The sequence below is a fragment of the Ornithorhynchus anatinus genome, chromosome 12, assembly GCF_004115215.2.
Source record: "Ornithorhynchus anatinus isolate Pmale09 chromosome 12, mOrnAna1.pri.v4, whole genome shotgun sequence".
Taxonomy (NCBI): domain Eukaryota; kingdom Metazoa; phylum Chordata; class Mammalia; order Monotremata; family Ornithorhynchidae; genus Ornithorhynchus; species Ornithorhynchus anatinus.
The window spans coordinates 13,601,331-13,624,640 of NC_041739.1; the positions used below are offsets into that span (position 1 = coordinate 13,601,331).

Genomic DNA, 23,310 nt, shown 5'->3' on the forward strand with positions numbered 1-23,310 from the left:
TGTGGCACAAAGAGTTTATCCCAATGAGCGCACACATATTCCTAACAACAAACTGGGGAACTAGATTACTTCCACATAAGAGTCACATAGTATTCTTAGTATTGTAATAAAAGTCATGATTAATGATGGGTGAATCTCAAAAGCTTTAGTAATTTGATTACAATTCCATAAGCAACCAGTCATTTTTATGCATTCTAAGCCTCACACCAGCTAGGCAAGCTTCTTTCCCTGCAGAACTGTTCCCATAATCCAGAAAGACAGACTCTTTTTCATGAAATCCCTGCTATTTTTTCCTTGGACTATGCCTAGAAATGCTGTGTACACTAAAGCTGTATTTTCTTTTTTTGGTGTGTGCGTGTTTGTGTGTGGTGTGGGGGGCATTTATCATCTGAACCTAAATTCTAATTCAAGACTCCAAAGAATACTAGAATTTGTCTTCCCCAACTGAATAGGCAGGTGAGGGACTATTTAGCACTTTAGCACTAGATAGGGGCTCAATAAATGCCAATGATTGATTGCAGAGAGTGTGTCCCTCAGTTACTGGGGAAGGTTATGGTTAGGAGATTGCATTTCTTTCTTGTATCCACTGCAAATCTGTTTCATGTGTTCTTGTCCCCAAGGTGGGGATAGTGGTATTCGGTGCCCCTGAATCTAGGGGGAGTGACCAAACCAGTTTAACATAGACCACACTTGCTTTCAGCCATGGTATGAGGATTGCTATCATCCAAAACTGCTAAATATGGAATTCAGTGAGACCCGGTTCTACACATCTCAGAAGTACTTACCAAGGACTATAGCATTTGCATGTTTACTATGTGCAGAGCACTAAACTGAGTGCTTGGAAGAGGCTAACCAAAGAAATAAGATTCCTCCCCTCTAAGAGATGGCAAAAGAGTGAAGGGGATAGATATATAATTTAGGAAGAAAAGTGCTCAAAAAGTACAATATGGAAAATACATACAAATGTGCAAAGTAAAATTGAGTGCAAAAATGCTAAGGTGCCTTAAAAGGTCAGGGATGATAATAGGTAAGATGCGATATGGACAGAACAAAAATTAATTTCCTAAATGATGAATAACCTTCATTAGATGTATATGGTTTTTAGTAGCATGAATGCATCAGTGTGTTTGTGTGTGGTACGTGTTTCTGGAGGGGATTTGAGGAGCGTGAGCCTGTGCCCTTTCACTGCTCCGTGGAATTGGAGGAAATTTTTGTATAAGTGAGAATTTAACTTTAAGGGCTAGACAAGTTTCTTACATGTTGAAATTCTGGGCATCAAAAACAATTACTAATAAATACTTTCCTTGAACTAAGAACCATATCTTCTTTGAGTGTGACATGCATAATACAAGGTTCGTTTGCTTCAGAAAAGATTACAAACCTAGTCACAAAGCTGTCAAAATGCAGTGTCTAATGTGGGTTTTTGGTTTTTTTTGATGTTTGCTTTCCAAATGGTTTGGGTCATTTACTATGAAATATTGAAAAGGTAGATATTTTGTCCAGTGCAATTGTCTTCTAACTTTATATACACCTAACCCCTTTTTTTTTTTTGCCATGCCAGATGTTGGCAGGCTGCAGACATCTTTGGGACAAATGTCCTGCCAAAAAAATACTTCGACAATCACAGTATTTAAAAGAGTAGCGAGAGAGGGAATTCAAATTACTACCCTCTAAAACCTTGGGCATTTTAGATGCTTTTTTGTTGCGGAGTTAGACATGAAAGACTGGATGCAACTTGATTTTTAGTATCACTGTTTACTTTGGTAGGATTCAGTGTTCTTAGTTTCATGTTTCTGGGAATCCTGCTGCTTCTAGCTCAGAGGCTGAATTTCAAGAAATCCTATTTATTGGGTTTTAGCCCTGTTTTGTCAGCATAAAACACTCTGCAAAGTATCAAGGAGGTTCTTTCAGCTCTCAGTGCAGGCAAAATGTTGGCTATAGTTTAGAATATTCCATTTCTTAAAAATTGACTCACTGTTCTACCTAAAGTAACTCTGAATCTTCCTACCCAAAAACATTTCTGTTCTAGGGTTAGAGCTACCCTGGGATTTGTAGGCGGCCCAGGGGGTTCTGCCATCCTGACAGTCCCATGGTACTTTTCCAGCTTTTTTCCCTCCATTCATCCCTCTTAATCTCTGTTCTCATTCTTTGGAGCTCCCCTGCTGCCAGTCTGGATTTAAGAGTGTTCGGAGGAGGAGACCTGGTTTGTTATGGAGAGAAATTGAGCAGAAAGTCTGCTTTAATCAAGAGTGAAAGGGAGAGGTGATGACTGGAAGACTTTGCAGCTTCAGTGTGAAATGGAAATGATGACCTTAAGAAAAGGAGGCAAAGACCCAGTGTCACTTTTGAAAGTCACTTACCTGCTTGGTGAGAGGTCTCCTGAGGCCTGGGGGAAAGTTGATTCTCATGTGGGTTGGTACTCAACTCCTGCAAATTTCACTGTGACAAACTGGTGGGTGGATGCTCATGCAGTCTCAACTAGTGAAGCACTGTATGCCTTAATGAAGAGCGTAGCCTAGTGAAAATAGCACAGGCCTGGTGGTCATAGGACCTGGGTTCTAATTCTGACTCCACCACTTGTCTATGTGACCTTGGGCAAGTTCCTTTGCCTATCTTTGCCTCAGTTTCCTCACCCAAAAAATGGGAATTAAATACTCATTCTCCTGCCTACTTATACTGTGAGCCCCAGGGGGAACAGAAAATGTATCCTACCTATGGTCTTGTAACTACCCCAATGCTTCAACCTTGCTGCTAAAACAAAATTCTCATTTCCATGAAGAGGAAATTGAGTCACAGCAAGTGAGGCAATCATGACTACCTGCTAAGTAGTGGAAGAATCAGGATTAGAACCCAGAGCACTTTGGGTCCTAAATTTTGGTTTAGACCACCTAATCTCACTGCCTTCCACAGATCAAGATAAGCAGTCATTCCTTGCCAAGTTCTTTATCTTAAAAATTTATGTAGACCAGGGATTGTCCTTTTGTTATTGCTTGCGAGGGCTGCCTAAAACTGAAGAATTGTTGAAAAAGGTCAGGAATGATGATAACAATACTGAAAATGTGCTCTGCTTCTCCCTTTCTTAATTAGTTTTGTCCTTCCCATTTGGCCACTAGACATGTCTTCCTGGAATTATTAAAGAAAAGGTTAGTCCTATCTTCATACATGGTTTAGAGGCAGAACTGCCTGCCAACAAAGGGATGGGCTAAATGATCTCTTGAGAGTATTTTCTAACTTTTAGTTTGCAAGCTCTTGATCATAGCATGAAAGTTTAGGATCACTGTGTTCTCCAGGATTTTCTTGAAATACATTGATTCCTTTTTTTTGGTGTAGAAACTGCCAGACAATAAGCACATAGAAAATCCAGATTTTTACCACTGAACTCATTTTGCATGTACCTCACGCAACTGACAACTAGAGTGTAAACCTCTCTCATTGTCTGGAGGGGCCATGATGTTTTACCAGTCTATATTTCCCAAGTGCCTAGGGTAGCACACCACCCAAAGAAGATGCTCAATAAATGTTACTACTTCTAGAAGGAGTATCTGCTTTTGGCTAATTCTGATAATGAAAATCTTGGGGAGGAGAAGGATGGTTGTGAATAAACTATATTTGGGGGATTGGAGCCTCCTGGAGCCAATAGAAACACACACACCCAGTCACACTCTCTTACCATCATTGCAATCCCTTACTCTAGTTGAGGTTGTACTCTAGAGATCACCAGAATACCCAGAAAACACCTCAGAACGCCACCCTGGAAACTTCAGCAAGTGACCAGTTGACCTGTGGTGGTGGATGTTGCTGAAGAGAACAAGGAAGTGACATTTTCTCTTCCATCTTCTTGATGATCCTGCTACGCCTTCCCCCTTGCTGCTGAGCCTCTTCTTACTAATACAGTAGTACTGAAAGTGGGATCTTAATAAATTCTCACATGGTCTATAGGAAGTGATTCAGTGGCTGACATAATCTGAGACAATGGGGAGAGCCTCTTGATCCTTGCAAATTCTCATAGTGGCCGGGTGAACCCATAAATCCGTGACTCGCTTACCTGATGCGGCACATCATGTCACCTGAATTTCAAAGGAGGAAAACAGAGTAGTGAATCCACATCTCTGAGTGAAACAGCCACTTCCCCCGGGCCCCACCACCAGAGTACAGAGTAGGTGCTCAGTAAATACCGCTGATGAAAAATTCTTGCAGTGGCTTGATCCCCAAATGGTGCATCTTTACTTTGCAATCCCTTTGCTAAAAGATCCACAATGAAAAAAAATCACAGTAGAATGATTTGGAATAGCCTGGGGATCAAGAGTTCTTTAGAGGCTATCCCTATTGTCTCAATGTATGTCAGACACTCACTTTTTCAGCCCAGGCCTGCCGCCACTGCCGGTTCTTGTTCATTCAATCTGATGACTCCTTTACCATCTGCCATTTCATCACTGACTCCATTGATTTTTAGCCTGTAGGAATTCTGGAATCTGTCCTGGTGAGGGAAGATACCTCCAGGGATGTACAAATAACACAGATGATTAGAGAAATGATTGAAATTTATCTTACCTCATTGTCAACACTGCAGGTTGCTAAAGGTCCTTGGAGGAATTAGCACATTAGCCCTCTCATTTCTTTCCTTGGTATGTTATCTGGTGGCAATAACCCCACATCGATACATCCTGAAAGAGAACGCAGGATTACAGAGTTAAAAGGGATAGAGAGAGCAAATGAGGGTAAACTGCAGAGCATCTGGAAGAAAAATCTAGGATTTATTCGCCATTAATATTAATCCCCCCATCTTGAGAACCATATTTATTCTGCCATTTAGAAGAAAAAAATGTCTTACCAGGATTTCCACACTAGATCACTGGTTTTAACTGTTCAGTAACACCATAATATATTAGAAATATTGAAGCTGGCCAAAAAAGTTGTTCCCTGTCCAATCTGAATATTTCTTGGCTCATTCCATACTGGTGTTACCATTCAGGCTATCTATTCATCTCCAGTCCTCATCTGTAGTAAGATTTAGAAAGTCCTGGTAGTTTGAAAACTGGAGGTTTAGTCCAAGTCAAGGGCATAATCAAAATTAATGGGTGCTCACCATAATTGTCACATTTATTCAATGCTTACTGTGTGCCAAGCACTTGACTACAATCAGATCAAAGTCCTTGTCCCACACAGGCCTCCAATCTAAAGGGGAGAGAGCAGGTATTTATTTACAGTTGAGGAAACCGAGGCAAAGATGTTATGATTTGCCTAGAGTTACCCAATAAGCAAGTGTTAGAATGCGGATTAGAAGCCAGGTAGCTTTCCTGACCCTCAGTCCTGTACTCTTTCCATTAGGCAACAGTTCTCCACTCCTGGCGAAACAGTGTAACACTGTTTTGAAATAGAGGGAAGGATAAATTAGAGGTAACTTTTATTTCTGAGAAGATAGAATTCAGAGTTCAGTGATGTTCATAAGTAAACAGTTCAGGAAAAGCAGAGTGGCCTAATGGGAAGTGTATGGTCTAGGAGTCCAGGAGATACAGGTTCTAATTCCAGTTCTACCACTTGCTTGTTATATAACCTTGAGCAAGTCATCTGACTTCCTGGGAATCCATTTCCTCACTTGTAAAATAGGGTTTAAATACCAGTTCTTCCTCCCCCTTTGATTTGTGAGCCCTATGAGGGACAGGAACTAATCCCCAACTGGCTATCTTATATCTATCTACCTCAGCACTTAGTATAATGCTTGACACATAGTAAGTGCTTAATAAATATCATTAATGATATGTTGTTTCTCCCGGGCCAGGGTCTTATCTAACAGTCACCATGTATTCTTTCTCCACACTTAATACAGCACTTTGTGCTCTAAATACACTTAATAAGTACTATTACTATTTCTCCTGGAAGTCTGAGTAAAAAAAAATGACGGATTTAGGAGTTGGTGAGTTTGACTCCCTGTCCCTTTGAGATGTAAGAGAAGTGTCCAGGGAACATGACAAGTGGACGGCTTGCAAATGTACTGCGGCTTGAAAGATGAATTTGTGTTCTCTTCTTGAACACTGTTACATAGCTAGGAGCCTCAGGACTTGAGGGAGGTTATTCCCTCATGCTTTGTCACAACGTATGTCACTTAAAGGGGTGAGGCTGGCCTCCAGCTTGGTCCATGGCTGCCCAGGGCTTATACCCGCTTATACCAACTCACCTGACCCACTACAGAGATGACTGCAGTGAGTAGAGAGACACTAGCAACTCCAAGAGAGTGTCTTAGTGGGGCATGGAGGGGAGTGCAGTACCCGAGAGGGAAACTGTGGTTCCTTTCTGTACCGAGCAGGATGTGCAGCTACTAGAGTTGTGGGGACACTGCAGAAGTGCATTATTGTACATTGGTTTGGTAAGAAATTACTCATCTCTCTGTAGCAATATACAGGCATTTTGAGTAACAGCAACCATCTGCACCAGCTACTTCTATTCCAGGACTAAATTGGACAATATCTCATAACTGATGTCTTTTTGATGCAAAATGAAAAAAAAAACCAGTTTTGGAAACTTTGTTCTTGATTTGGGGGAGCAAGATGAATCCTTTTGTATTCCTTTAATATGATGGTTAATTTCCTGCCCATATACTTTTGATCCTGAAATTCCCAAATGAGCAAACTAGCTATCAAGATGCTGGATTTATGATGATCTTACTAATATTAGCACTCTATAGTAATTCTGGCTCTGCAACTTTCAGACGTATTGTGCACTTGTGCATGATATAAATCAAATCAAATAATTGTGATATTTGCTAGTGCTTACTATATACCACCCAGTGTTCTGAGCTCTAGGGTGGGTATAAGCAAATCCAGTTGGACCAAGTCCCTCTGCCATTAAAACCTTTAATCTCCATTTTACAGATGAGGTAACTAAAGCACAGAGAAGGTCACACAGCTGGCAAGTGGCTGTTTATCAATCAACCAGTGATATTTATTGAGCACTTGCAGGCAGAACACCTTAAGCATTTGGGAAAGTAGAATGCAATAGTTAGTGGACATGATCCCTGCCCATAAGGACTTGACAGTTTATAATTTACACTTTACTGATAAATTACATATAGGGAAAATGATAGGGGATAAGGATATGTTCATAAGTAGTGTCCAGGGAAGAGTCCAGGGAACATGATAAGTGGATGGCTGAGGATGGGGTCGATAAAGGATAGAGTTCCAAGTGCATAAGTGACACACAAGGGAGGAGTAGGGAAAGGGATCTTGGAGAAAATGTGACTTTAGGATGGTTTGAAAGTAAGGAGACTGGTGTTCTTGTGAGATACAAAAAGGAAGGGAGTTCCAGGCTAGAGGGAGGATGCGGGCAAAGGGTCAGCCAGTGACTTAGACAAGATTGAGGTACAGGGAGTAGGTTGATGTTAGAGGAGTGAAGTGTATGGGCTGAGTTGTAGTGGGAAATTGGCAAGGGGAGGTAAGGATGGGGGCGGGGGAGCTGATTGAGTGCCTTAAGGGCTTCAAATTTCTCTTTGATGTGGAGGTGGATGGGCAAATACTGGGGGTTCTTGAGGAGTGGGGGACATGTATTGGGTTCTTTTTAGGAAAATGATCAGAACAGCAGCGTGAAGTATATACTGGAGAGGAGAGAGATGGGAGACAGGAAGGTCAGCGAGGAGGCAGATGTAGTAATCAAGCCAGTCTTCATGAGAGTACAAGTTCTTTGAGGGGAGGGATCAAATCTTATTCTTTGGAATATTTCTCAAGTGCTGAGTATACTGCTCAGCAGACAGCTGGTGCTTCATAAATACTGTTCTTCCTGATGATGAAAGAAGATCTAAACAGTTAACAGTGATAAATACGTTAAATTTATGGGACCTTTAAACTAAACATGTCAGAACGAATGAAAATGATTTATTCTATTGATGGTACAGAAAAAAAACAGCTTAAATATAAATAACTACCAGTAAAAGGTTTGCAACTAGTTCTCTGCTTAAGCTATTTCTGTTTCTCTTCATTCTCAATTCCATTTATTTGTAATTGTGCATCTCCGTAAGGTTTATACAGTGATTTTCCTTTAAGCAGCATAGGATCTGTTTTTAAAAAGGGAAAATCCAAGAGCCACTACTCACTGCCCCCATGTTTGCAATGCTCCATCCGACTCTGGGCCTTCAATAATAATTTAATAATTTTGGTATTTGTTAAGCGCTTACTATGTGCAGAGCACTGTTCTAAGCACTGGGGTAGATACAGGGTCATCAGGTCGTCCCATGTGAGGCTCACAGTTAATCCCCATTTGACAGACGAGGTAACTGAGGCACAGAGAAGTTAAGTGACTTGCCCTCAGTCACACAGCTGACAAGTGGCAGAGATGGGATTCGAACTAATGACCTCTGTCTCCCAAGCCCATGTGCTTCAACATCAGGCTGGAAGTGGAGAGGGAAAAATCAACCAATCAGTGCTACTGACTGAGGGCTTACTCTGTGCAGAGCACTGTTTGAAAATATAGTTGGTAGGCACGAGCCCTGCTCTCAAGGAATTTACAGTCTAATGAGAGAAACAGATATTATCAATAATAATAATAATAACGGCTGTAGTATTTAAGAGCTTACTATGTGCCAATTTACAGTGCAAAGGGAAATGCCAAGTACCTCATTCATTCATTCAATAGTATTTGAGTGCTTACTATGTGCAGAGCACTGTACTAAGCGCTTGGAATGAACAAGTTGGCAACAGATACAGTCCCTGCTGTTTGATGGGCTTACAGTCTAATCGGGGGAGACAGACAAGAACAATGGCAATAAATAGAGTCAAGGGGAAGAACATCTCGTAAAAACAATGGCAACTAAATAGAATCAAGGCGATGTACATTTCATTAACAAAATAAATAAGATAATGTAAATATATACAGTTGAGCAGATGAGTACAGTGCTGAGGGGATGGGAAAGGCGGGGGGAGGAGCAGAGGGAGATGGAGGGAAAAGAGGGTTAAGCTGCGGAGAAGTGAAGGGGGGAGGTGGAGAAGGGGGAGAAGGGGAGCTCATTCTGGGAAGGCCTCGTGGAGGAGGTGAGTTTTAAGTAGGGTTTTGAAGAGGGGAAGAGAATTAGCCTGGAGGAGGTGAGGAGGGAGAGCATTCCGGGATCGCAGGAGGATGTGGCCCAGGGGTCGACGGCAGGATAGGCGAGACCGAGGGATGGTGAGGAGGTGGGCGGCAAAGGAGCGGAGCGTGCGGGGTGGGCGGTAGAAAGAGAGAAGGGAGGAGAGGTAGGAAGGGGCAAGGTGATGTAGAGCCTTGAAGCCTAGAGTGAGGAGTTTTTGTTTGGAGCGGAGGTTGATAGGCAACCACTGGAGATGTTTAAGAGGGGAGTGACATGCCCAGAGCGCTTCTGCAGGAAGATGAGCCGGGCAGCAGAGTGAAGAATAGACTGGAGCAGGGCGAGAGAGGAGGAAGGGAGATCAGAGAGAAGGCTGACACAGTAGTCTAGCCGGGATATAATGAGAGCCTGTAGCAGTAAGGTAGCCGTTTGGGTGGAGAGGAAAGGGTGGATCTTGGCGATATTGTAAAGGTGAAACTGGCAGGTTTTGGTAACGGATAGGATGTGTGCGGTGAACGAGGGAGACAAGTCGAAGATGACACCGAGATTGAGGGCCTATGAGACGGGAAGGATGGTCGTGCCATCCACGGTGATAGGAATGTCTGGGAGAGGACTGGGCTTGGGAGGGAAGATGAGGAGCTCAGTCTTGCTCACATGGAAAGCAATGAGGCCTAGTGGAAAGAGCATGGGTATGGGAATCAGAGAACCTGAGTTCTAAACTCAGCTCAGCCACTTGTCTGCCGCATGATCTTGGTCACTTAACTACTCTGTTAGCGTTTAGTGGGTGAGTTTACCAACTCTGGCAAATGAGTCTTAAGAGTTGGGCTATCTAGTGGTTGCCAACCTCACTGAGACAAAATAACAGCTGGTGTCTTGGCCTGGAGAGTTTAGGTAAAGCCTAGCCTTTACCAATATGTCTCCAGTGACTCGTGTGGGTGGGATCTTGACCTATAATAAACAGTAGAACTCCTCCAATGTCTAATCTCTACCAATCAACCCACCACCCTGCCATCTGCTAAAAATGACTTCTATAGACTTCAAATCCTTGAATCAGCACTTCTGATGTAAGTGGTCAAAGTCATCACTTTGGCTTCAGCAGTGCTGAATTTAAAAGCAAACAGATTTCTCGGATCACTTAAACATTTGCATACAATACTTCTAGCTGATTAACTCTGGGATTTATAAAGCCTCACACATTGCTGCTTCTCAGATGAAATCAATCAAAGTTTTTTATTGAGCACTTAATGGATGCAGAGCACTGTTGGGAAAGTACAGTACTATAGAGTTGGTAGACTCCTTCCCTGACCACAAGACAGAGACAGTCTCTGCCCTTTGACGGGCTTACAGTCGAATTGGGGGAGATGGACAGACAAAAGCAATAGCAATAAATAAAATCAAGGGGGCTAACATCTCATTAAAACAATAGCAAATAAATAGAATCAAGGTGATGTACATCTCATTAACAAAATAGGGTAATGAAAATATATACAGTTGAGTGGACGAGTACAGTGATGAGGGGAGAGGAAGGGAGAGGGGGAGGAGCAGAGGGAAAGGGGGGAAAAGAGGGCTTAGCTGAGGAGAGGTGAAGGGGGCAGTAGAGGGGGAGCAGAGGGAAAAGGGGAAGCTCAGTCTGGGAAGGCCTCTTGGAGGAGGTGAGCTCTAAGTAGGGTTTTGAAGAGGGGAAGAGAATGAGTTAGGCGGAGGTGAGGAGGGAGGGCGTTCTAGGACCGTGGGAGGACAGGGCCCAGGGGTCGACGGCAGGATAGGCGAGAACGGGGGACGGTGAGGAGGTGGGCGGCAGAGGAGTGGAGCGTGCGGGGTGGGCAGTGGAAAGAGAGAAGGGAGGAGAGGTAGGAGAGGGCAAGGTAATGGAGAGCCTTGAAGCCTAGAGTGAGAAGTTTTTGTTTTGTGCAGAGGTTGATAGGCAACCACTGGAGGTTTTTAAGAAGGGGAATGACATGCCCAGAGCGTTTCTGAAAGAAGATGAGCCGGGCAGCAGAGTGAAGAATAGACTGGAGCGGGTGCTTACTATGTGCCAAGCACTGTTCTAAACACTGGGGGAGATACAAAGTAATCAGGTTGTCCCAAGTAGGGCTCACAGTCTTCATCCCCATTTTACAGATGAGGTAACTGAGGCACGGAGAAGTTAAGTGACTTGACCATGGGCTCCACAGCTGACAAGCGGTGGAGCTGGGATTAGAACTCAGCACCTCTGATTCCCAAGCCCGGGATCTTTCCGCGCTGCTTCTTATTGAGTGCTTACTGTGTACAAGGCGCTGTACTCAGTACTTGGGAGAGTACAGTAGGACAGAGTTGATAGATACATTCTCTGCTTATAACAAGATTAGAGTCTAGAGGGGGAGACAGACATTAACATAAACAAAAAGAAATAATGCATTTCTAATTTATAGCACACTTCATCTAAAATAAAAATAGGTAACCAACTATGGTGCATTCCTATCTTCAGATTTATATGAGGAGGCAGATATTAACAAATAAAAGGGAACAATGCATTTCTCATTTATAGTACACTTCATCTAAAATAAAAATAGGTAACCAAACAATGGTGTGTTCCTCTATCCTCAGATTTATATAATTTCATAAACCATTTTCTAGGAGGCCAGTTCTCTCCCGATCTATTATATTGCCTCGTCATTAGTATATCTCAGCCTTTGCTTACTAACCAATTCTCTTCCACACTTGTTCCTCTCAGTAGCCAAGCATTTGAATCTGAGCTGCTTCAAATTTTCCACTGAACTTTATTCGCCCACCTGACGATTCTAGGGCTCTCACCACCGGAAGAAATCTTTCTTGGAACCCCCAACCCCTTCTCTATTTGAAGCAAATTTCCAGCAGTCACTCCCTGGAGGCAGTGAGCATGTCTCCATCTGTTCCCCATATTCCCCAGTGTGCCTTTTTCCATCATATTAAAGAGATCTAGGGCAGAGAGGAACAGGACAGTCAGGTAACTGGCAGGCTCATTGGGTGCAAGCTCCCTCCGTGTGCCCATAGCCCGACTACAGAATTCACATCGACACCTCTAATCCATCAAGGAGGCATTTCTACTCAGACTTTAGACCGTCCATCCCCACTGACTGAAAAGGCAGTGCTGGGCTACACGTTCCAATATGACAGCAAGCGTGTGAAACCATCTAGTCTGCAGAAGGGACCATTGATTACGCTTTCATATTCTGAAGCAACTTTTTATGAACTCTGGGCTTTAATCCTTAGCCTCAGCTGCTGGATAATGCCTTTAATACGTCCACCAGAATTTAGAATGAAATGGCTGAGTTACTATGACTACAAGCTACCTCAAAATTATAAAGGACAAAAGGATAAACCGGAGACTACTAGACTTTCTTCCCACTTCCCTGTTCTCCCCCTTGACCCGCCCCCACCCTCCCGAAACACACACAAATGGCCTTTAAAATCCAGAAAATCAGATAGTCTTTGGGGATAGTGGAGGGAAAAGAGGAGGGCTGTCTTTTATTTCTATTTTCATGGACATGTCATTGAGATGTTGTCATAGTATCCCAGTGCCTAAATTAGTTTCTAAGAGTAAATTCCAGTTTAGTCTATCTAAATGTGCTTCATATTCAAAGACTCCTGATGATGAGATTCCATCTGTATATGAATGTGGCCAAAAAAATCTAGTTTTTTCACATAGGACATCCCCGCCACCGCCCAACACACACAACACAGTCCACCGTACACATGTACAGATATATTTTTTAGCCTCTAGTCCAATCAGGGTGATCAGAGCATCCTAATTTAACGCTGTTAAGATTTCATAAGTCCTGCCAAAAGGTACTGATGCTTCAACAGTAAAGACATCATAATCTGGCTTCCTAGTAATATAAGATTTTAATTTGGGAAGTCAGAGTGGGAGGAAGGTATATCGTGCTGTTGGCAGGAGAGGTGTGTGATTAATTTTTTTTTTTTCAGTCACATTGATGGGTTGTACCAAATCCCTAAGCCTCTTTCTCCAGCCCCAGGCAGTCTGCACTGTGAGGCAGCTGGCCAGGATAGAAGGCTCTAGTGGCGGTTACAGAACGGAGGATCTCTGAGATCTCTTTGGCAAGCAGGCACCTCTGTCCCCTCCCCAAAGAGCTTCAGAAGGCACCTTTGGGGGAAAAAGCCCCAACACACAATGAGTGCTATTAAAATTCACATAGTTCCAGGATTAATTACTAATGTTAAATAAGAAAGGAAATGTGATAAAATGAGTAGAATGTCAAACACACCTTTAATATGCTTACAGATTTTTTTCAGTTTTTTCCTAGTAGTTTATCCGAATTTAATGCATTTTGAGAAACAATTGCACATTTTTGAAATTAAAATCTGTGTGTTATTTGATGCTATGAAACTGATTTGAAATTCATTTTGTAATGGGAATCACAACCTTTTGTTCTAAATAGAATTAGCCTTAGCAACTGTACAACATGATTTGGCTTTTACAGGTGACAAAATTCATATTATGGATGATGGGTACAGCTCTCAGGATGAGGGTCCTGCCATCCGCTGCCACCTCTGAGGAACAGGATGGCCGAGTAGAAAGAGCACAGGCCTGGGAGTCAGAGGATTTGGGTTCTAATCCCAACTCCACCACTTATTTATTTATGATATTTATTAAGAGTTTTCTATGTGTCAGACACTCTTCTAAACCCTAGAATAAATACAAGATGATCAGGTTGGACAGAGTCCCTGCCCCTCATTAGGCTCACAGTCTAAATAAGAGGGAGAACAGGTATTCAATCCCCATTTTACAGATGAGGTAAATGAGGAATAGAGAAATTAACTGACTTGCCAAGGTCACACAACAGACAAGTGATAGAGACAGGATTTAGACTCAAGTCCTCTGACTCCCAGGCCCGTGCTCTTTCCCCTGGGCCATGCTGCTTCTCTTAGCATCTTTCACTGGGCCACTTGCCAGCTGTGAGACTTCGGGCAAGTCACTTAACTTCTCTGTGCCTCAGTTTCTTCATCTGTAAAATGGGAATTCAATACCTTTTCTCTCTTGTATTTTGACAGTGACCTTTGTGAGAAAGAGAGGGGGACCATGTCTGACTTGATAGTCTAAGATCTACCCTAGGGCTTAGAACAGTATTTGACACAGAGTACTTAACAAATACCATCCTTCTTCTTAGGAAAATCATTTTAATGTTCCTTTCACATCTCAATATTCTGAATACAAACCATAATTGTCTGATATTTTGATTTGGAGGAAACTATTTTGAAAGAACGATTTCCCAAGATGAAAATTCAGCAGCATAATTTACCTATAGGTATATTGTGACTGATGCAATGAACCACACAGGATCGAGTTATCATGTACATTAAAAAAAAAAAAAAGGAACAGGCATAACAGTGGTAACTGAGTCCTAAAAAATTAAATCATTAATGCACAGTTTATATTTTCTTGTTACCACTGGAACTCTGAGTCAGTGTACTTTTAATTCTGCTAAACTGTGTGTTGAAGAAAAAGTCAACACCTTGTGTGGCTTAATCTGATATCTGAATAGCTGTAGTTTTATAACATGATCCTGCTCATCCTCCCTTATGGACTATCATGTGGTATTCAGGAAGCTCTTTTAAATGCTAAATTATTTCATTGCAATTATTTTTTAAAAGCAAGGAGGGGATTCTCATTCTACAGGCTGTTGCTGATTTTTTTTTTTTTTTTTTTGAGACACCCTGATTCAGTGTGCTTACAGTGTCCTCTCCCTCCTCCCAAACTGTCAAAACAGGATTGTGCTTGAAATTCTGAAGTGGCTACATGAGGAGGGATGAACTACAGCAGGAGGCAGGGAGAGAGATGCCATTGGGCGTTGCCAGGGGATACAGATTTACCAGAGTGTTTGCAGAGCAAAGGGGCTGAAGCTAAATAGATGAGTCACAGGTATTGAATGAGAAGTTATCTATTTAACTTATACACAATAGAAGAGCTCGAACACATTTCTAGAGGGACACATTTCCTTTGTCTAGGCATGTTCTATTTTAGCTCAGCTTTAGAGATGTGGCTTTATTTGCAATGGGATCTTAATGTATTACAAGATGATGGGTGGCTACTTTCCAGGGAAAGGATCAGGAAAAACTAATTATCCATCCCATTTTTAGAAGTTGGAATTTATCCAGCTACATGCCATTTATTTATGGACAAGGAAAACTAGCAGATGGTGTGTGTTCTTACTTTTGGAGGTGCCTGAAAATCCTCATCAGCCATTATTTATTGAACACCCATTGGATAGTGACCTCGGTACCAGGTATTTAAAAAGTTGCTAAAAGGGATGGCTTGTCAGGTTGGAAAATGAATTAGAATAGGAAACGTTTTTAGGGTCCATTGGATAAGAACTGATGAGGCATATTTGTTTCCCAAAGTCTTCCTACCTAGAAGCTGTCAGAGTGACAGAAGAGCACAGTGTAAATAGGATGGATTTTAAGAGAGGCAGATGCATCTATTAACTCTGGTTTTGTTTTGTTAAAAAAAAGAATGATTTCAAGAGAATTCCTGTTTTTTGTTTTGTTTTTTTTTCCATATGTTATGGGGTTTCCTTATGGTAACTTCCAATATTTTAGCAACATTATTGCACTGCCTTATATAAGCCATTTGTGCTTGTCAATCCTTAATGCTGCCTGATAAACTGCAGGCTGGGGGGAAAAGGGTTTTCCTCAGGCACCCCATTAAAGAAGACTGAGCTTTCTTTCAAGACTGTCCCCAGACTTTACCACAGGAAATGTTGGGAGAGGGGTTCCTAGTTTAAAGTCAGTGAGAGAAAAATTAGAAAAAGGGTTGGATGTCTTCTCTGTCTTCCAAAAGGGAAAAATCCACCTTTCTAAAACACAAGGGGAAAATCAAACTCCTTCTCTCTTTTTTATCATTTTTCTTTCAACACATTCAACTGGCTCCTGCCATCCATCTGCAATATCCAGAAGACTAGATGCAAAGCATAAGTCTTGGGAAAGGGAGAAAATTTCACCTGAACAAAGTATTTCATTTGACCTAAAGCCACCACAGAGGTACCATTTACTCACTGTCAAGAATCGAGGTGACATACACCTCCTCTACTCATGGCAGGGACCATATCTGTTATACTGTTATGTTTTACAATACAATGAATTGTGGCTTGGAGTTTTAATTTGAAAACAGAAATCCCACTCCAAACCACTTTTTGCAAGTTTAAACTCAGAAGGTAGAAGTGAAAATGTATTGTAGCAGGAGGTAAAAATGGGGTGATTTGGGGGGTGGGAAATTATGGAATTAATACAATGACCTGCACACAGTCACTGCTCAGTAACTACAACTTATTGATGGATTCTAGTTATTCTTGAACAGGTGGGACTGCTTATGCATTTCAGTGTCATGTGAGCAGGGATCCCAACTAGCAACTCTGTTGTCTTATGCCTTCCCGGGTTCTTGGTGCAGGGCTCTGAGCATGGTGGACATTCAGTTAATGCCATTAATTGATCGATGAACTGACATGTGCATACGTATAGAAATTATATGTGTGTGTATATATATATATATATGATATAAACAAAAAGTGTCTATGTATGTCTGTAAATACTCTTTATTTGTCTCCCTCCCCAATTAGATTGCAGGCTCTTTGAGAGCAGAAAATTTGAGAACAGAGAATGTACATTTTGCTCCTGTGCTCAGCCCTCAAAAGGCATCCAGTTAATACCATTGATCAGGATTTTCTGTTGTTTTGTTGATAGAGAAGCAGAGTGGCCTGAAGTGGGGGTAGAGACCTGAGTTCTAATCCCAGCTCCACCACTTGACTGCTGTGTGACCTTGGGCAAGTCATTTAGTTTGAGTTTCAGATTCCTCATCTGTTAAATGGGAATTAAATCCTAATTCCTCCTACTTAAATGGTGAGCTCCATGAGGGACAAAAATGGTAGCTAGTCTATCTTTTCTATAATCCATCACTTAAGACAGTGCTTGGCACATAGTAAAAGCTTAGCAAGTACCATTAAAAAAGTGTTAACAAAAAGTTGTGGTTTGAAATTTCAATTTGAAAGCATAAATCCTACCCCAAACTGCTTTTTGCAAGTTTGAAAGAAATAGAGCCTAAAGCTTTGAAAATTTACAGGATAAACAAGTTTGCACCGTCAAAAGAGGAAAACCCAAGCTTTAATTATACTTGATAACAATGGAAGTCAAAAACTGTAGTTCTCTGAGGGAAACATAATTTAATGTAGCAGAAGGAAAAAATGCAGTACTTTTTTGGGGAATTATGAAATACTTGAAATTACTATTTTTTATCTACCCCAGTATTTAATACAGTGCCTGGAACATCATAAGTGCTTAACGAATGACATTAAATTTTTTTTTTAAATCTGTGGCTTGGAGTTTTCATTTTAAAGCAGAAATCCCATCCCAAACTGTTTTTTGCAAGTTTAAACTCAGAAGGTAGAAGTGAAATTTTATTGTAGCAGAAGGTAAAAATGGAGTGATTTGGGAGGGGAATTATGAATCTAATTGAAATGACTGAACTATCTTTTATAGAATTGGTATGTTTTGTACCAATTTCTAATATAATTGAAAGGGAGAAAATTAACACTGCTTTTAAACATATATTTTTAAATCTAACATCAGTTGCCCAAAATAAGTTCTGATCATCAGAAAAGACTTAAATCTTTCATTCTTCTACAATGTTGCTTTTTTTAGCTTGGGTTACTCTTGGGTTTTGGGTTTGTTAGTCTTTATGTTCACTGCAGATATAGCTTACTGCAATTTCAATAAATGTTTTGTAGTGTAGTTTGGTGTTGTAGAATGGCCTATCAAGGGGGAGCACATCAATTTCATTTTACTAGCTGTCTCTGAAATGTCTCTAATTCGTGCTTATAATTTGCTCTTTATTACACCATCCTGGCTTGCCAGCTCAGCACAATTCAATATCTTAGAGCTAGGTGTAAAATGATGGGCTGGTATTCAAATACCAGTTTTCTACTCCTCCTACAATAATGTTTCACCACATAGCACTCTCCAAGAATGATCAATATTCCCCTCCGAATGCCCTGTTCATTGAAAGGCACTGATTGGTATGTGGAAAAACCCAGGGGAGCAGATCACAAATATTGATGGTGATTCACTGCCCCAAGTCTTTATTTTATTAACCTATTTGAAGGAAAGCAGAGGAATAGCTTAGGACAACTCCCCTGCCCCGAGTTACTGCATGAAGTTGTGGAAGTAGAAGCTTGTTCTGCTGACTAGAGAAGTGGTTTCTTAATTTAAATTCAGTGCAGAGTCTGTGTAAGTTAAATTGAACTGCAGTGGTCTTTTCGTCTTAGTAGTTGAGTTGTTCTTTGGTTTGAAGATGATGTTACTGCATCCATGACGGGGGAAAATCACTGGGAGAAATTGTCCTGGAGGCATAGTCCATGATATTACCCTGCTGCACCTTCTCTGGCCACTCGCCATTGAGGTGAGTATCGCTCTGAAACATGGATCAAGAGCATGGATCATGCTCTTGAGTTGTTTTTGTAATGGTGGTAGTGAGATGAGGAGTGCTAGTAGTGATGGTTCGTACTGAGCCATCCACACTCTTTCACTGATTTTCCAGTCTGTTACTGGGCAGCGATTGTCTCTATCTCTTGCCGAATTGTACATTTCAAGCACTTAGTACAGTGCTCTGCACAGAGTGAATAAAAATGACTGAATGAATGGTAGGGAGAGTTGGTACTGTAAAGTACATAATATTCTGAGCCCTCAGCAGAAGCAGACACCACCATGCCCACACCCATTTGTTAATCTTCACCGACTACATGATGCAAAGTGGCTTCTTTGGGGTGGTATTTCCCACATTTTCTTGAAAAATGAGGGAAAAGAAAACAATGAAAAAACAAAATAATGATTGCAACAACAGTTTTCTTTTCTCGCTCTTTAAAACATCTTTTCTTGACTTTTGGATAACTTTTAATGCCTTTATTAAGGTTTTTTCTTATTCCCTCATATTTGATTTCATCTGCTTTCATGAGAATTAATGCAAAGCCTTAATAGCAAAATTTTATCTGGCAGTGGAGAAGCCCTAACTTCATTTGCTCTGACTCTTGCAATGGGAAGCAGTGAGGTCTAGTGGAAAAAGCATGGGCCTGGGAATCAGAGGATCTGGGTTCTAATCCCAGTTTTGCCATCTGCTGCTGTGTGACCTTGGGAAAGTTATTTCTCTGTGTCTGTTTCTTTATCTGTAAAATGGGGATTAAATACCTGTTCTCACTCATATTTAGACTGAGAACCCAATGAGGGACAGGGGCTACGTCCACTCCACTTATCTTGACTCTACCCCAGTGCTTAGTACAGTGTTTGGCACAGAAGCACTTAGCATAAACTTTATAATTATAGTTTGATGTCCTCATTGGAAAAAATCGATCTGAATGAGATGCAATTAACTCATCAGCACCATTTCTAAACTAAACTGCCTCCCTGGTTCAATAACTTATAAGATGACCAAAGAAGGATCTCTTCAGGGCCTCGAAGATCAAACACAGAGGGTGAGCAGCCCTTCCAGAAAGATCCATTAATTGTTCATAGTTCAATCTCAGTAAAGATAGAGAGGTGAATGGAAGATATTCAAACTCAAAGATATAAGTCAAACTTTTGGGGTCCTTCAAATATTTGCATGGCATAATAATCATAAAATATTGGTTGTATATCCAGGGTGGTTAAAACAGCAGCCTGCGTCTATATAAGACTGTAGACTGCTCAGATTGTGAATAGAATTGAGTAGGTGGTCTGAAGGAAGCCCACTGACCTTTGAATTGGATGATACTAGAGTTGGATGACATTGATTTTTCCCCTCTTCCAGCTAAAACCCTGAAACCAACTGGAAATTTATTTAATTTTTTGAAAGCTCCTTGGAGATGCAAAGAAATTATTTGAAGATTCGTTGGTTGGTAGATTTTTCTGGATGACATCGTGGCTTAATAGAAAGACTTGAATACTGGGAATCAGGAGACCTGAGCTCTAATCCCAGCTCTGTGACTTATTTGTTTTATAAACCTGGGCAAGTAACTTAATCCCTTTGTGCCTCAGTTTCCTAATATGTAAAATGGGAATAAGATACCTGTTCTCCTAGTCTCTTAGATGGCAGGAACTGTGCCCAATTCTCTCTACTACAAGCTCCTTGTGGGCAGGGGACATGTCTGTAACTCTGTTATAAGGTACTCTGTATACTAAATGGTTAATATAGTCATCTGCAAACAGTAAGAGCTCAATAAATTCAATTAATTGATTTGATCATCTTGTATCTACCCTTGCGCTAGCAGTGTTCTGGATACACAGCACATGTTTAGTAAAAATCATTCCACAAGCAGGGCTGGTAACTCCCAAAGTGCTTTGTTAATTAAGCCCTCAAACAATTTACCTAACCTCAAGGACCCAACTGTCAATTTCTTTAATAAAAAAACAAACAAAAAAACCCACAACTCACATGCTTCCCCCCTTTTTTTTTTTCCTGTTGCTTTAACTGTTTCCAATCTTCACCTTTGTTCCACTGCTTGCATCTCTCACTTCACTGTCATTAGATACAGCACAAACAAACATTTTAATTGGAGGAATTATCTGACCTGCTAGAGTATGACTAGAGTTTTTCAATTAGCCTTGTTTGGTGTACAATAGGGGCAACTACACTCTGCTTATTTGATGGTTTGCCTTCCAACTTTTGAAACTCATGTGGTCGGGCTACTCAAAAACAATTCTAACATTAGAAAAGTTGATCATATAGTAGGTGTGTGGATTTCAGTGGGATGGGATTTGCATAAGTGGAGTTCTCTCTTGCCCATTTATGAGCTTCAATAACTTCATCTTGGAAAAGGCAGAGCTCCTTGCTACAATCCGACTGCAGACTCAGAAATCACTTGAGAGCCATCCACAAAGTGTCTAATAATTAGAAAATGTGAATTTCCAGGTAAAAGTAATAGAGACCCTTCTGGCAGTAGCTGATTGCCAGTTCTCAGAAAGACAAGTGTTCTATCACTTGGGTAGTGAAAGCCCCACTTGTTTTGTACTTTTTCTTCTCATCTCCTGAGAGTGAATTTGTGAACCCATCAGAGTCTCTGTTAACATCTCAAAACTGCTAGTCTCAGAGAATTGCCAAGCCCAGGGGGGATCTGTGGGCAAGGAATATGTCTAACCATTCTGTTATATCATACTCTCCCAAGTGTGTAGTACAGTGGTCTGCACACAATAAATGTTCAATCAATTTGATGGACTGATTACAGAGTGCAGAAGCCAGAGTGCTGAACAGCTGAGAACCTTCATTTGATGGCTGAACTCAGTACTGAGACTTCAAAACAAATTTATAACCAACATCACCAGCGTCAATATACGCTTTAAGCCTCTATCATGCACAGAGCACTGTAGAGAGGCAGCGTGGTTCATTGGAAAGAGCACAGGCTTGGGAGTCAGAGATCACAGGTTCAAATCCCTGCTCAGCCGCTTGTCAGCTGTGTGACCTTGGGCAAATCACTTCACTTCTCTGTGCCTCAGTTCTCTCAACTGTAAAATGGGGATTAAGTGAGCCCCAAGTGGGTCCACCTGATCACCTTGTATCCTCTCCAGTGCTTAGAACAGTGCACATAGTAAGCGCTTAATAAATGCCATCATTATTAAAGCTTAGGAGAATAGAAAAAAGTTAGGAATGGCCTTCCTCAGTTGGCTCATCTGAATACTGGGCATTCCATATCTGTCCTCCCTGCTTTTAGACTGTGGTGTTCATGTGAGACAAGGATTGTGTGCAGCCTAATTGTCTTGTGTCTATGTGAATACTTGGGTGCTTAATATATTGCTTGGCACAATAAGCCACTTAAGACACGACAAATACTAAGAAAGGACTCCTGACCCAAACAGTATTTACGGCATGCTTACTTTGTACACAGCACAGTACTAAGTGCTTGAGAGAGTGCAATAAACTTGGTACCCATGGTTCTTGTCCTGAAGGAGCTTACAGTCTAGTTGGGAGAGACTGAAACTAAAATAAATTACAGCTATGAGAAAGAAATAGCTTAAGTGTGCTCTAGCGTGGGGGAAAAATACTTAAATTACGGATGGGGGAGTAATGAAATATATGTACATAGGAGTTATGGGAGCTGTGCGAACCTAAGTGCTTGGGCAGTGTGGATGGGCAGTGATGGTGGATAAGGGATACAAGGTGGGGAAATTAGAGATTAATGAGGGAAGACCTTCCAGAGGGAGTTGGATCTCAAAGGGACTTTGAAGATGGGGAGAGCTATGGTCTATCAGATAAAAAGGGGAAGGGAATTCCATCCAAAATGCCCATGTCACATACATTTCTCTGGACACCTTACTTACTGACTTCTCCCTATACCTTAAGGAGTTCCAGTTTACTTCCAGCACTTGTCCATCCACCTTCCAGAGCCATTGCTAAAATTGAGTGGCTTTCCTCCAATCCTAGAAAAATCAAACAATAGTATAGAGAAGCAGCGTGGCTCAGTGGAAAGAGCCCGGGCTTGGGAGTCAGAGGTCATGGGCTCGAATCCCAGTTCTGCAACTTTTTTTTTTGAATAGTATTTGAGTGCTTACTATGTGCAGAGCACTGTACTAAGCGCTTGGAATGAACAAGTCGGCAACAGATAGAGACAGTCCCTGCCGTTTGACGGGCTTACAGTCTAATCAGGGGAGACAGACGAGAACAATGGCAATAAATGGCAATGGCACACTTGTCAGCTGTGTGACTGTGGACAAGTCAGTTAACTTCTCTGTAACTCAGTGACCTCATCTGTAAAATGGGGATTAACTGTGAGCCTCACGTGGGACAACCTGATTACCCCATATCTACCCCAGCGCTTAGAATAGTGCTCTACACATAGCAAGCGCTTAACAAATACCGTTATTATTAATAATGTTGGTATTTGTTAAGCGCTTACTATGTGCAGAGCACTGTTCTAAGCGCTGGGGTAAACACAGGGGAATCAGGTTCTCCCACGTGGGGCTCACAGTCTTAATCCCCATTTTACAGATGAGGGAACTGAGGCCCAGAGAAGTTGTGACTTGCCCACAGTCACACAGCTGACAAGTGGCAGAGGTGGGATTTGAACTCATGAGCCCTGACTCCAAAGCCCATGCTCTTTCCACTGCGCCACGCTGCTTCTCGATATTATAATATTATTATTATATTATATTATATATTATAATATATAATAATATTATAATATAATAATATAATAAAATATATTATATTATTATAATTAATAATATTTTATTGTGCACTTACATTATACTCTCCCAAGCAATTAATAATAATA

The 23,310-nt window shown here is 41.3% G+C and overlaps 1 protein-coding gene across 1 annotated transcript in view; it reads left to right on the top strand.

The window, feature by feature from the left end:
* The window catches only part of MARCHF1 (membrane associated ring-CH-type finger 1), a 495,472-nt gene that overhangs the window by 136,769 nt on the left and 335,393 nt on the right, over positions 1-23,310 (top strand). The window lies entirely within an intron of this gene.